This window comes from Pseudochaenichthys georgianus, chromosome 7 (genome assembly GCF_902827115.2).
Source record: "Pseudochaenichthys georgianus chromosome 7, fPseGeo1.2, whole genome shotgun sequence".
Classification (NCBI taxonomy): Eukaryota; Metazoa; Chordata; class Actinopteri; order Perciformes; family Channichthyidae; genus Pseudochaenichthys; species Pseudochaenichthys georgianus.
In genome coordinates this window covers 4,732,133-4,746,099 of record NC_047509.1, presented here as the reverse complement: position 1 = coordinate 4,746,099, position 13,967 = coordinate 4,732,133, and the positions used below count along the sequence as shown (strand labels likewise).

Sequence of the window (13,967 nt, the reverse complement as noted above, 5' to 3'; positions counted from 1 at the left end):
GACATTATACAACTTCTGAAATCCTCCTCCTGCTTCCTTGATATTATTCCAACAGGGTTTTTCAAAAATGTTTTTCCTTGCATGGCCTCATATTGACTTCATAGTAAACAAGTCTCTTCACTCAGGTGTTTTTCCACAGGCCCTGACAACTGCAGTGATTAAACCGCTCTTAAAAAAGCATAATCTAGACGCTTCAGTAATGAACAATTACAGGCCCATATCAAACCTTCCATTTCTAGGTAAAATCATTGAAAAAGTTGTTTTTCAACAGGTGAGTAATTTCTTGCATTTAAATAACTGTTTTGATGTGTTCCAATCAGGCTTTCGTCCAAACCACAGCACTGAGACTGCTCTTGTAAAGGTCTTCAATGACATCGACTTAAACACAGACAGGGGCAGAACTTCAGTGTTAGTATTATTAGATCTCAGTGCTGCGTTTGACACTGTTGACCACAACATATTACTAGACCGACTAGAAAACTGGGTGGGACTTTCAGAAACACTTCTAAATTGGTTTGAATCATACTTAAAGGACAGAAACAACTTTGTTTCTATAGGTAAATACAAATCTGAGTTGACAAATATGACATGTGGGGTTCCTCAAGACTCCATCTTGGGGCCTCTTCTCTTTAACGTCTACATGCTACCACTGGCTCAGATAATGAAAAACAACAAAATAAGTTACCATAGCTATGCGGATGACACACACATTTACATAACCATTTCACCAGGAGACTATGCTCCAATTCAAACACTGAGTAAGTGCATTGAACAAATCAATGACTGGATGTGTCAGAACTTTCTCCAATTAAACAAAGATAAAACTGAGGTAATGGTCTTTGGAGCCAAGGCAGAACGTATAAAAGTTAGCGCTGAGCTTCAGCCTGCAATTTTCAAAACAACAGATAAAGCCAATAATCAAGGTGAAGTCATGGACTCTGACCTGAGTTTCAACAGTCACATTAAAACAGTTACTAAATCAGCCTACTATCACCTAAAGAATATATCAAAAAAGACTAATAAAAGACTAATGTCACAGCAGGATTTGGAAAAACTTGTCCATGCTTTTATCTTCAGTAGACTGGACTACTGTAATGGTGTCTTTACAGGTCTCACTAAAAGAAAATCTATTAGAAAGCTGCAGCTGATTCAGAACACCGCTGCTCGAGTCCTCACTAACACTAAGAAAGTGGATCACATCACTCCTGTTTTGAAGTCTTTACACTGGCTTCCTGTGTGTCAAAGAACATATTTCAAAATACTGCTGCTGGTTTATAAAGCACTGAATGGATTAGGCCCAAAATACATTTCTGATCTTCTGCTAAATTATGAACCATCCAGATCTCTCAGGTCTTCAGGGACTGGTCAGCTTTCTGTCCCCAGAGTCAGAACTAAACATGGTAAAGCAGCGTTCAGTTATTATGCTCCAAATATCTGGAACAAACTCCCAGAAACCTGCAGGTCCGCTGCAACTCTTACTACTTTTAAATCCAGGCTGAAGACTTTTCTTTTTGTCGCTGCTTTTAATTGAACTATTCATATCTTAAACTGCACTGTAACTTTTATCCATGTACTTTTTCTTGTAATGTTTAATTGAACTATTTATATTTTAGACTGCACTGTAACTTTTATCCATGTATTTTTCCTTAATGTTTATTTGATTAGCTCTTCTTTTTTAATGCTTAATGTCTTTCATTTTTTTTTTTGTAAAGCACTTTGAATTGCCTTGAGTTGAAAAGTGCTGTATAAATAAACTTGCCTTACCCAATATTCGCATCGCTCTAATCGCTTGAGTTTCACCGCGGCTGTCAGCTGTGTTTGCTCCTGTCATTCAAACAAGACGCGCTGGAGAGGGGGGCGGGAAGTATCTCCATGTAAATCCTATAGGAGATACCAACTACAACAAAATGAACATATTTGACAGTGATTTAATTGTAATACACGTTTCAAAGTGATGCCGAAGTAACTAATACTGATAACGGTTAGTAAAAACCATGAATTAATGCTTTGACAAGTCTGCAGACAAGACGGCAGGCGAAAAGCTTTTAAAATGCGTGTTTTCAGAATGGAATCGGATCCATCAGGCTAAACTAACCTGTAGCTGCTCCGTCCACACTCACAACAACGTCATACAGACATAAATAAAGCAGCGACTGTATTCGCCATCTGTGGTTTGTACATATTTAACTTTTGTCCAGTTTCTGAACAGATATGAGGAGCTGTGAGCTCTGAGTGTGTGCTAACGGCTGATGTGTTGGGAGGGACCGGTTGGGACATATTGCGCTGTCGGACGTTGACCAATCACGAAGCGTCATTTCTTCACTGGCAGCAAAAACAACCAATCACAGCAGTGCTGTCTGGCTGGCTCTGTCCAATCATAAACAAGAAGTGTTCTCCCTACGGAATACCCTTTCCGTCCAATGTGAAATGCTGTGGTGTTTTCTGAAATGCTGTAGCGTTTTGTGAAATGCTGTTGTGTTTTCATTTTACGTCATACACTAATATTAACCAATACACAGCTTCAATTATTACTTTACTTACCTTGACCACATAACAGCTGTATTGAAGGTTTGCTTTTTGATCAATAAACACAACAACAAAAAGCAAACTCCACTGGTATGGAACATACATGGCCTAATATCAAGAGGAGATGCGTTTATTGAGTAAACAAACAGTCAAGGGCAGAACGTCTGCACAACCCACTGCACCGCACGCCACGGTTAACCTGTTAATCCGGCGGGGACCTGTTTTTTTTTTCCACGACACTGTCTCAGAGCATCTTAATATTTAAAAACCTATTAATGTGTTATACCAGATTAAAGAGAAGAATCTCAGCTAACTGACGATAAGAACTATTTTTACCGAAACAAAACAAAAGTCTCACAAGAAGCGTTAGCATTAGCCCTTAGCTAAAACGGGCAGATGCTACTTCCGGTGCTAACTAGCAAAAACGACCTTTAAAACTTAATGTTTTCTGCACAAACTACATATCACCTGAAAGCTGATACTCCACAGATTATTTTTGTTATAAGTATCATCACTGTAGGACACAAACTCACTGAGCTATCAGCCAGAACAGAGAAGAAAAAAAACAACAGTTTTCAAAACCATAACAATAAGTATGTCTTACCGTTGCTGTTTTGTGATCAAAGCTCTTGTTCAAGGGAATAAAAACGCTGCTTAAGGTTAATCCAATGTCTCTTAGTCACTTTAGAATTGTTCCTGATAATCTATCATTACATTCATGGCAGCAGAGTAGGTATCCAGTTTTGCAGTCCCGAGCTAATGCTGTCTCACGTGCTGTTTACGCAAACCTCTCTCTACTTGACGTAAGTGTTTAGCGGGACTTACTAACTGTCACTCGATTCTATTGGCTCCAACGGTTCAGAAAAGGTGTCAATCACCCAAATCGACCAATGGGTTCCAAAGATATGATCCTGCGTAGTATAAACTACGCCCGCTCCATTACGCATTACGCAGCCAGAAGGGAGAGCTTCACCACCGAGGCGAGCAGGTGCTAGAGATGCTAGCTGACGATAGCGTGGCTCTCTGTTTTTATATATTACTTATGTGTTTGGTGGAACTGCGTCACAGTGCTAGCTTAGCCAAGACGCTACAGGAATGATTAGGCAAAATGCTAAATAGTTTTACTTGTCTTTTTGGAGTTACATTTTCTAAATGAATGGCCAGTGAATGAATATACATGCGTTTACTTATTTATTTGGTGTAATATTTCATTTATAGTCCAATATTATCCTATAAGTATAAGCCAGTGAATTCATCTAATCTCTTTGTTTTTCCACATTTGTTAGATGCAGCAGGACAAAGCCACACACCCAGAAGACTGTCAGGGAGCAGCTTGCTGCAGAATTGTTGGAGTTTGCTGAAGGCCCTGCTGAAGGCCCTGCATCTCCACCACCCCCTCCTCCACCACTCACATGCATGCCCGAGTATTATGGGGAAGATGCCGTCTGGGACACGAACGTTTGAGAAATTACGAACGGCTCATTTCGGAGGACACGCGCGCATCTGCTTGACGCCGGGACGACCAGCGACCCTCCCCTACAGGCGCTCGGACGCGAAGGCCCGCCCACAACTGCGTGCACGTCTGTGACCGCAGTTTTAATTATTTTATTGTTATTGCTGCTGCAGCCGTGCATAATCTGTGTAATATGTAGCCAATAAATTCCACATTGTTGGTAAAATAATATTTTACATCTTTGTAGTGTGTGCTAGTGCTTTTGGGCATGCTCTATAGTGCCCGTAATAGTGTTCACTGGAGTCCATTGTTATGCACTGTATCTGTGGTTTTGCCAGCGCCCCCCCCCCATTGGTGCGTAATTCGCACATCAGACACCACCCCCACCCAAAATACCTTCCCGTGCCTCTGCAAACCCGGCCCGTTTTTTGTTGCGTTTCCACTAGTGGTAGTTCCGGCTAACGGGTACTGTGTCACAGTTTTTCTTCCAAAATCCAGCTTCTGTCCGGGCCAACAACCGGGCTGAATATTCTTTCACACAGTGACGTCACGAGCTACCCACAATGCAACACGCACCATATATATATATATATATAAATACGCCATTTTCCTGGAGGTGCAAATATCCTGGGGCTGCTAATATAAACAGCTAGCTAAAGTAGCCAGGCAGAGCACACTAGTTTTTTTTTTTAATTAACGACCGAAGAAATCGCTGCATGTCTTCGGATTACATCTCTGGACTTGAGGGGTGTGCTCTAGGTCGTTACCAGCGTAAACTAGAGCTGTGTGGGTTGTCGGATTGCCCTTACAGACGGCCAGCAGACGTATGGAAAAACGACAGTGGCCTTCGTCGATTTTGGCAGCATCTACGTCTACCTTCTGGAAACACCAGGGCCCTTTCTCATTTCATCAAATCCCTCTCCTCGACTCCTCTGTCCTCCGGTAGTGACCCGGAAATGAATTTTAGCGTGCCATGTTGAAGGACATCTCATTTCTCTAAATGCACGTCGAGGACCGAGCATCGAGCATCGAGGAGGCTCTCTGGAGGAGCTCTAACCGAGGATACACTGATGGGTCCTCCATGGTCCTCCACGGCTCCTTCGTGGATGCATTTCCGGGAACAGAGATGTTTCAAAGAGTCGTGACGCACGGCCGGACTTATCTCAGCCAATGACAGCTCTGCATGCATCCCCTGGATATTATTTTAGAAACTGCTTTCATCGCGACGCGATGTTTACAGAGAGAACAGCTGTGAGGTCCTGCAGAAAGCAGAGCAGTGTGTATAATATATATCGCTCAGTATAACAGGCCTACTCTCTTTATTTGCTTTAGTTTAGTAGTAGATATCTACAAACAAAGAGTCGATATTTTTCTAAAACCATTCAGTGCTTCACAATAAAATACACAACGGCTGTAGCCTGTTTTAGGAGCTGTATGTGCGTGCGTGTGTGTGTGTGCGTGTGGTACAGTGTGCAGGTGTGTGTGGTACAGTGTGTGCGTAGATGCAGCGGACAGACAGGTCTGTTGGTTTGGTGTCCTCTGCTTACTTTTAATACTTGTAAATACAACTTTTGGCCCGTAATTTATTTTCCTCATTGTAGCGACCAAAGGGGAGAGGGGGGGGGGATATATCCAGTCTCTGATAGTGTTACGAGTTATGAGAGTGCTCCGTTTGATTCTGAAATTGTATTTATTTATATAAATATATACACATATGTGTGTCCGCATCTGTAGCCTGTTATTGTCTCATTATACCGCACTGTGAATGAATCAAAGTAAATATATAAGTCATCATGAACACATCTGTCCATCAGACAGAGGCTGCTGTGCCTTCTGTCATCATTAATGGACGTCTCTTTAAAATGACCGCTCAGAGGAGAGGAGTTCTCATTTCTCTAACCGCCTGCTGCTTCCCCTCCTCTCTCCTCGGTTCCCCTCCTCGGCTCGCATCTCCTGTGGGCGGGACTAAGTATCGAGGATAGGAGTCGAGGAGGGGAGTTCGAGAAATGAGAAAGGGCCCTGGTGAATACCCCACTTGTCACAATAATATTATCATGCCATTGCATATATGTGGTATTTTAGAGTTGACTAGATATTGATTAAGGCAATAGACTATGATATTCAGTACAGGAAGCTTAGCAACACCTAGACGGTGTACGGCTGCTTGCACCTCGCGTAATATGGCGGATACCGGAAGTACGGTGTCGCGCTCGGCCCAATACCCGTATGTGTGTGTGAAAGAATGCTAAGCCAGAGAGAGAATCGCTGGCAAGGGGGCTACAACTACAACAAAATGAACATATTTGACCGTGATTTAATTGTAATACAAGTTTCAAAATGATGCCGAAGTAACAACATACTGATACCGGTTAGTAAAAACCATGAATTAATGCTTTGACAAGTCTGCAGACGGACGGCAGGCGAAAAACCCTTTTAAAATGCGTGTTTTTGAATGGAGTTCGGCTAAGCTAACGCAGTATATGCTCCGACTGTCCACACTCACAACAACTACCAATACAGACATGAATAAACCAGCGAATGTATTCTCCATGACACAGGAAGTCTGTGGTTTGTACTCGTTTAACTTTTGTCTAGTTTCTGAACAGATATGAGGAGCTGTGAGCTCGGAGTGCTAAATCAAATCAAATCAAATCTCTATAGCACATTTAAAAACGATTTTCGGTCGAGCCAAAGTGCTGCACATGCAGATAATAAATAACACATTACTACCGATGTAAACAGAAGACAATAAATTACAACAGCAAATATAAAAATCAAACACAGGGAAGTGTCATGAGTCGTGCTCTGCTATGATTAGAAGGCCACGGTGAAGAGTTAGCTAAGAGCTAACGGCTGATGTTGTAGTGATATGTCGGTCGCGAACGAGCCGATTCTTTTGAACGGCTCTTTGGTACGAATGAGGGGAACCGAGTCGTACTTGGAGAGCCGTCCTTTTTATCGTTCAACCGTTGGTCTGCACTCACTGCCTGCCAAAATCCAGTCGCCTTTTAAAAAGCTTGATTTTGTTCCCCAAACGTATGCTGTGAAGACCCGCCCCTACTCTGGTAGGATTCATCCATAGGTTTCAGCACGAGGAGTGAGATGGGGTGGTGGGTAGTGATGTTACGTATTGCGCTGCCTGTCGATACCACGTGACTGCTTCAGGAAGCGATTCAGATCGGTTGAACCGTTGAACCACAACGCTCATAATACCCATGGATGTATAATAAGAATCACATTATCCTTCCTGTCCCGGGCCTGGTGACACGATGGAATCAAGAGAGACCCTCACTTACATAGGTTGGAACATGTCAATAAGTAGCCTATAAATGGATGCAAGCATAAATAAATGTAGGAATAAAAACATAAACAAATAAATGAATAAATACAGGAATACATATGTGTCAATGTTTTCAGGAAGATTTAATGTGTGTGCTGTGGCTCAGCTGGAAAGCAGTTGACTCACGACGGCAGGGTCCCTGGTTCAATGACTGCCCAATACGTATTTGTTGTCGTTTATAAAAGCTACAGCTAAATGAGATAATTTAGTTAATAAATGTATTCTTTGATATGGTTTAGCCTTTCTCCGGCTACAACATGGTTACGTTTATGAATATTATTAAGGAATACAAATCCCTCTTTGCAATGTTTACCAGCCTCCTTAGGCTTTTCAATCACAATCATTCAACTGGAATAAATACAATATTGTTAACATGAAAATAGGATTTTATGTTCGTTGTTTAGAGTTATTCTAAGGCTTTACTCATTGGGAACTCGGTATGAGAGAGCACACTGTTGAGATGTCCAATCTGCCTGTTTTACACACTTTGACCAACAGGGGGGTTTGTGTTCAAATGAAGCCCATGATGAAGCCTCATGAGATGAACCCTTTTGCGAACCAATTGGCTGGAAAGCTTCAAAGCTTCATAAGGCTTCATCTCGCCATCACTAGTGGTGGGTCTTAACGGAATACGCGCAAGAGAGAAGTTATAACAAGTGACAGGACAGGTAGGCTAAAATATAAACTAATACAGACCAGAACACTCACCGAAGACCAGGTCATGACACAAGACGAACCGACAAAGACAGACAGAAAAACCAGAACCTAAATACACACAAGACTAATCAAACAAACAAGACACAGGTGAGGAGGGAGGAGAAAACACAGGGACACCAGGTGAACACAATCGGGTAAATTAGACACACCAGGGAAACTAACGACAGAAAACCACAGACAGATCGAGACAAGACAAAACACCATAAAGACAGATCGTGACAAAGGAAACTTTATTGACTTACAGAAGGTAAATGTAAAGTAGTAGGCAACATTAATAGCCACTTTCACACCAAGTATTACTGACATGAATGACATGGATATGGCGCCACCTTGTGTCATGTTTACAATGCAGATTATTGACATTAGGTCTGGCAATACAGTCAATCATTATCCTGGTGATTATTTCGCAGATAAACCTAGTAAACCTGCCCCCTTTTAAAAAAACGGCTCTTTTGAACAGCTCTTTGAAAGGAACGGAGCCATAAGATCCGGCTCCCTTCAAAGAGCCATAATTCCCATCAGAGGCGGATTTAGGATTGTAGGAGATCCGGGGCTTAGCCCAGGAGTTGTTGGGGGGGTGGACCAAACATCCTTTAGGGGGTTTCGTCGCCTCCTCTAGGGGGGTCCGGGGGCATGCTCCCCCCGGGAAGATTTTTTTTTTAAATATTGAAGTTAAAAGCATCAATCTGGTGCACTTTGAGAGCAACATTAACCCTACCTTAATAATACCTTAAAGGGGACATATCATGCTATATTTGAACAATATATTGTAGGGCCATACCTATATAAAGTATATAAATAGTTTTTCTTTCAAAATACCAAACAGATCCTGCATTTTAGCCATGCCTCATTTAGCTCTATTTGCTCTTTCCAGCGCTGTTTTTGCAGGGGGTTGATTCTGTGAGCTGCACCACGCCCCCCTGTAGCTGACCACGCCCCCCTGCAGGAGAGGGGCGCGTGCTTTGAGATCAGCTGCTGGGCTGCAGCGGGGAGAAGAGGGGGAGAAAAAGAGATCTCCGTCCTCCGTGTTTTATTCTTATATTATTATATAGAGTCGTTATTCATTTGTTTTAAAGCTCAATAAATAACAAAGAAGACCTTTGACCGGCACTTTTCTAATTTTGTCCGGAAGATTTAAACTTTAACGGACATGTTGACCGGCGAAATAAAAATCTAACTGAAACTCTGCCGCACGGTCCCCTCGTTCCTTGGAAGAGCCGGAGAGGAGGGTGTTTGTCATCTGCTGGTGGACTACCGGAGAGAATTACAGCGAGGGAGGGATTGCATTGAATTACAGCGAGGGAGCAAACGCGGAGTATAAACAGAAGGGCAACCATGCGCGGGAAGTCTTCTTCGCTGCTTTTGTGGCAGAATACAGCGCCACTTACAGGCCTGGCATATGTACTACAGCATCTCCAGCGCAATGGCCGGCCGTGGCCCAACCCCACATTCCCCTGATAGGTGGAGAATTGACCAATAAGCGGAGCACCACTTCTGTGACGTAGAAAATAATTCAAGATCAGTCTGTATCAGATCCGTTGCAGCCCCGTTTTTAGAGATTTGGGTATGGAGGAAAAGGGGACTAGGGGTGTAACGGTTCACAGAAGTCACGGTTCGGTTCGTACCTCGGTTTGGGGGTCACGGTTTGGTACGGTTCGGTACAACAAGAAAAAGCAAAAAAAAGTCCCAAATGCATAATTCCAGGTTTGTTGTTATTTACTTTTGAACAGTAGTGCAAGTTTCAGTTTAAAAATAAGGAACTCTGACATTTTGAATAATTAACTGTATTAAACAGTTAAAAACAAACCACAAACCGTACCACACACACTCAGATGGCCATAGTATCTATAATGGCTGATGTCAAACAAAAAGGTTTCATCAAACTGTAAAACTAAAAAGAATGTCTTGAAAATATGACATCATAAATAATAAGAAAGTGTTTCAAGAGCGCAAAGTCGTTGAAAAAATATGCCAAAAGCTTCCGTTATTTATTTTGGTCTCTCGGCTTTCATGTCTATTGGCTTCTTAAAAACAGCGGGGATCAGCTGTTGAACTGCTGTTGTCTTTTGCCGGGCTCCGGTGATTGGCAAATCTGGGTGATGCCTTCTGATGTGATTTAGCATGTTTGGCGTGTGTTCCCATTAGCATGCTATCTGTTACTGTTGCTATCGAACAACGCCGACACACCGTCCTCTTCTGATCCACTGCGCATTGCTTATCGTTTTATAGATCTATTCTCATCCACCATCTTTGTTTGTGACGTAAAGAGTGTAAGAGTCACGTTTCTGAATCGGGCACTCTGAGTGGATGCAGTCACAGCCAATCGGATTCAGAGTGTTGCCTGTCAGTTCCGTTGCTATGGTTCCGTTGTTATGTGTACTGAAACGAAAGCCGGTATAATTCCACGTGCGAAAACAAAATAAAAATTGGAATACGTTATTTTAGTGTCTTAAAAGTAGACTGAGGTATGAAGGGTTAACGTTACATCTTAGAATAATTTTTAGTCATGTTCTGTATACATACTAACATATAAGGGTATTGACTTAGTGTGGTTTATCTTTTTGTCGCTGCTTTTAATTTAAACTGAGCTGTTGTGTTCATCAGAAGTGGAAATTCTGTGTGAACTATTCATATCTTAAACTGCACTGTAACTTTGTATTCATGTATTTTTTCTTTTAATGTTTCTTTTATTATCTTTTACTGTTTTTAAATGCCTTTGTCTGAATGTCTTTCATTTTTGTAAAGCACCTTGAATTGCCTTGTGTTGAAAGGTGCTATTTAAATAAACTTGCCTTACCTTGGATACTCCATGTTTACTAGCTATAACATTAACGTTACATCACTCTTTTTCACTTCTTACTCAGTCAGCCAGAGTGCAGATATCACCATTAGATTCACAAACCTGAAACATCATCCATTTCTTCAATGCTGGTGATGACATTGTTGTCAGCTGCTGATACTGCTGCTGCTGCTGCTGCTGCAGCTTGTGGCGCCTGCTTCGATGAAAATAACTTTCTAATATCCATAACTTTATAGGCTATTAGCTTAAAACTCGTCAGGCACTAGGAAGGATCACTTCTTCTTCAGGGAAGGGAAGGCTATGCAGTCAACACACTCTCACTCCCTAAGCGTCCAATAACGACGTTTGGTCAGTGTCCGTGGCGTCCAATTGTGACGCTCCTAGGCTCCTTCAGCGTCATAAAGGGACGCAAATAGCTTTCAACTGATTGCAATGTATTCCCATCTGCGTCGGGATTTGACGCTCATGGAAGCACGGCATTCGTTCATGTCGGCTGCCCTTAAAGGCAATGTGAGCGTCCATTCCCATTGGATAACGGAGAATTGTACACCCGGAAGTATGTATTCCTCTTACTGTCGATTGATTTTACAGTGATATCTGCACTACTCATCGACTAAAGAACACCAGATTATCCTTGTTAATTACACAACATTGATTGGTTTAAATTGTGTGCAATGCTTTTGTATTTTTCCCCTTCGATTCGGAGAAACAAATATTTTTTCTGAGTAAAGGATGGCAGAAGACACTACACTATCCAGAATCCCCAGCTATCGTTTGGACTACACCATGTGCTCTGTTTGACAAACCCCGTTTTTTTCACCATTCATTCCGATGGTCCCCTAGTGGTGACATGAGCTCCCCTGGGAACATGGTTTGTGAAATTTGGGGGGAGCTCTCTAAAATACTGATATGATGACCAAATAAATTCCATTTTGGGCATGTTTTTTTTTTCAAAGGTGTAAAATAAGTGAAATAAAATTATATTTAGAGTTTATGATTCATGAAAAAAGTGTCGCCTGCTTGCACGCTGCCCGCAGCTCCACCCACTACCCACTCACTCACAAGCTCGTTTAGTTAGCACTGCATGTTTACCAGGCATTGTTGCTGCTGCTGACATGTCGAAAAGAAAAAAACAACTTAGGCAATTTCTTTAAAAAGACGGCTAAACAACCTGATCAAGAAGACCAACCGAATGTAGCTGGTGGTAGCACATCGTACGTTGTGACTGCTGCTACAACAGAACCGAGAGAGGAGGGAGCTAACGTCAGTGCTAGTGCTAACTTGACAGCTAACGTTAACTTGGGGGCTGAAGAGACACAAGAAGACGAGCCAAGAGAAGCTAACTTGATGACTACAACTACCATAGTAGAGGTCGAAGGAGATGTGGAAGAAGATGATGATGCTGCTGCTGATGACCACCCCACCTGTTCTTCCTCTTCCTCCTTGCCTGCTGCTCGAGATGGGGGGCGAAGTTGCTGCGGTGGTCCCGTGGCCGCCGGCTGGCTGGACCAGCCAACAGTGTAGTGAGTGGATCACATTTGAGTCATTTTAAGTTGATTGATTAATTAATTAAACAGTCAAACGTTACATTGGTGGTCCGTGGATTATTTATTATCAAGTTGATTGAAGTTTGCGTAGCCCATACATGCTCTGGAAATCTGTTGACATTTACATGATCCATCGGGACGTTTCATGTAAATGTAGACCTGTGGCACCACCCCGTGTGCAACAGATTTTCTCTTTATAATAGGCCTATGTCTGTGCTGTTGCTATTAATGCACGGATCAGCATTTACCCCCCCCCGCAAAAAATCCCGGCTCCCCCGGAGACCGTGGTATAGTTGTATAGTTCGCACACTGCCTCGGAGCACACTCTCCAATCACAGAGCTTGAGGACTATCACGGGGTTTGTCAAACAGAGCACATGGCGTAGTCCAAACGACAGCTGGGGATTCTGGGTAGTGTAGTGTCTTCTGCCATCCTTGACTCCTGGGATGGACGCTCACATTACCTTTAAGGGCAGCCGGCATAAACGAATGCCGTGCTTCCATGAGCGCCAAATCCCGACGCAGATGGGAATACATTGCAATCAGTTGAAAGCTATTTGCGTCCCTTTATGACGCTGAAGGAGCCTAGGAGCGTCACAATTGGACGCCACGGACACTGACTAAACGTCGCTATTGGACGCTTAGGGAGTGAGAGTGTGTTGATGCAGTACGCAGGCTAATGTCCCGCAGCGGCTGCCTCTCTGGTGGACTCCGGTACTGCACATTACTCCCGAGACATTTTCACAATTTTTTTTTTTAATTTTTTTAAGTGAAACATCCGGGGCTTTTCAGAAAACATCCGGGGCTTGAGCCCAAGTAGCCACCCCCTAGCGCCAAATCTGATTCCCATCACTATGATGTTGGTTTTGTGTTTCGCATGGAAGATGACGTCACGGCTCCGCCTACACTGCGTTACTATAGTTACTGCCCCAGTTCCTAAACTGTAATGGAAACGCAGCATAAAGTGAGCCAGTCCTAACTATACCGTACTAAGCCGTGCGAGGCCCTGCAGTGGAAATGTGCCATTAGAGAGGCTTCCTGGTGTTACAGACAGTAGACTGACTTCAGAGTTAATGGTGAATGACTGCAGATAGTGTTGGTGCAGCTGTGTGTTTCACGTACTGATTGCGCTGATGAAGTCGTGGAAGAGAGCGTAGGTGAAGAGAGGCTCCGGCAGCTCTCTGAAGTACGTCTTTAACGCTCCAGTGATCACATGGAAGTCCTCCCACTTGGAGTCTGACAGGTTCACCTTTGATATATATTTATTTTAGTGCCATGCAGGTTCAAACTGTCACAGAAGAAAAGTGTTGAAGTTCTATTTATTGTCTATTGGGCAGAAGTGTTATCAGCTAAATGTACTCAGGTATTAAAAGTAAAAGTACTCTTTTATATAAGAGTTGTATTATACAATATTATAATATCTTGTTTTCATCGTGAGAAAATACATGAGTTTTTTTAATGTTGGACACATTTTGGAAAGTACTGAGTCAATTTGTAGAACATAGATATCATATAAACACATTAATTTAACTACTTTCGTCAAATAAATTAAGTGCATTAAAAGCCTCTGAAATGTATTGAAGTA

At 42.5% G+C, this 13,967-nt stretch overlaps 2 protein-coding genes across 5 annotated transcripts in view; one reads left to right on the top strand and one right to left on the bottom strand.

Moving 5' to 3' along the window:
* Nucleotides 1–8,044, bottom strand: part of pmelb (premelanosome protein b) — a 32,900-nt gene extending 24,856 nt beyond the window's left edge. For 2 of the 4 annotated variants that reach the window (XM_034087205.1, XM_034087207.2), the window contains exon 1: nucleotides 8,028–8,044. The gene's annotated coding sequence lies outside the window, so the exon portion shown is untranslated. Of the gene's footprint in view, nucleotides 1–8,015 lie in introns of all 4 variants that reach the window. The other 2 variants (XM_034087206.1, XM_034087208.2) reach the window with 2 other exon arrangements.
* ada (adenosine deaminase) overlaps nucleotides 1–13,967 on the top strand; it is a 333,413-nt gene that overhangs the window by 219,845 nt on the left and 99,601 nt on the right. The gene's annotated exons all lie outside the window — the stretch shown is intronic.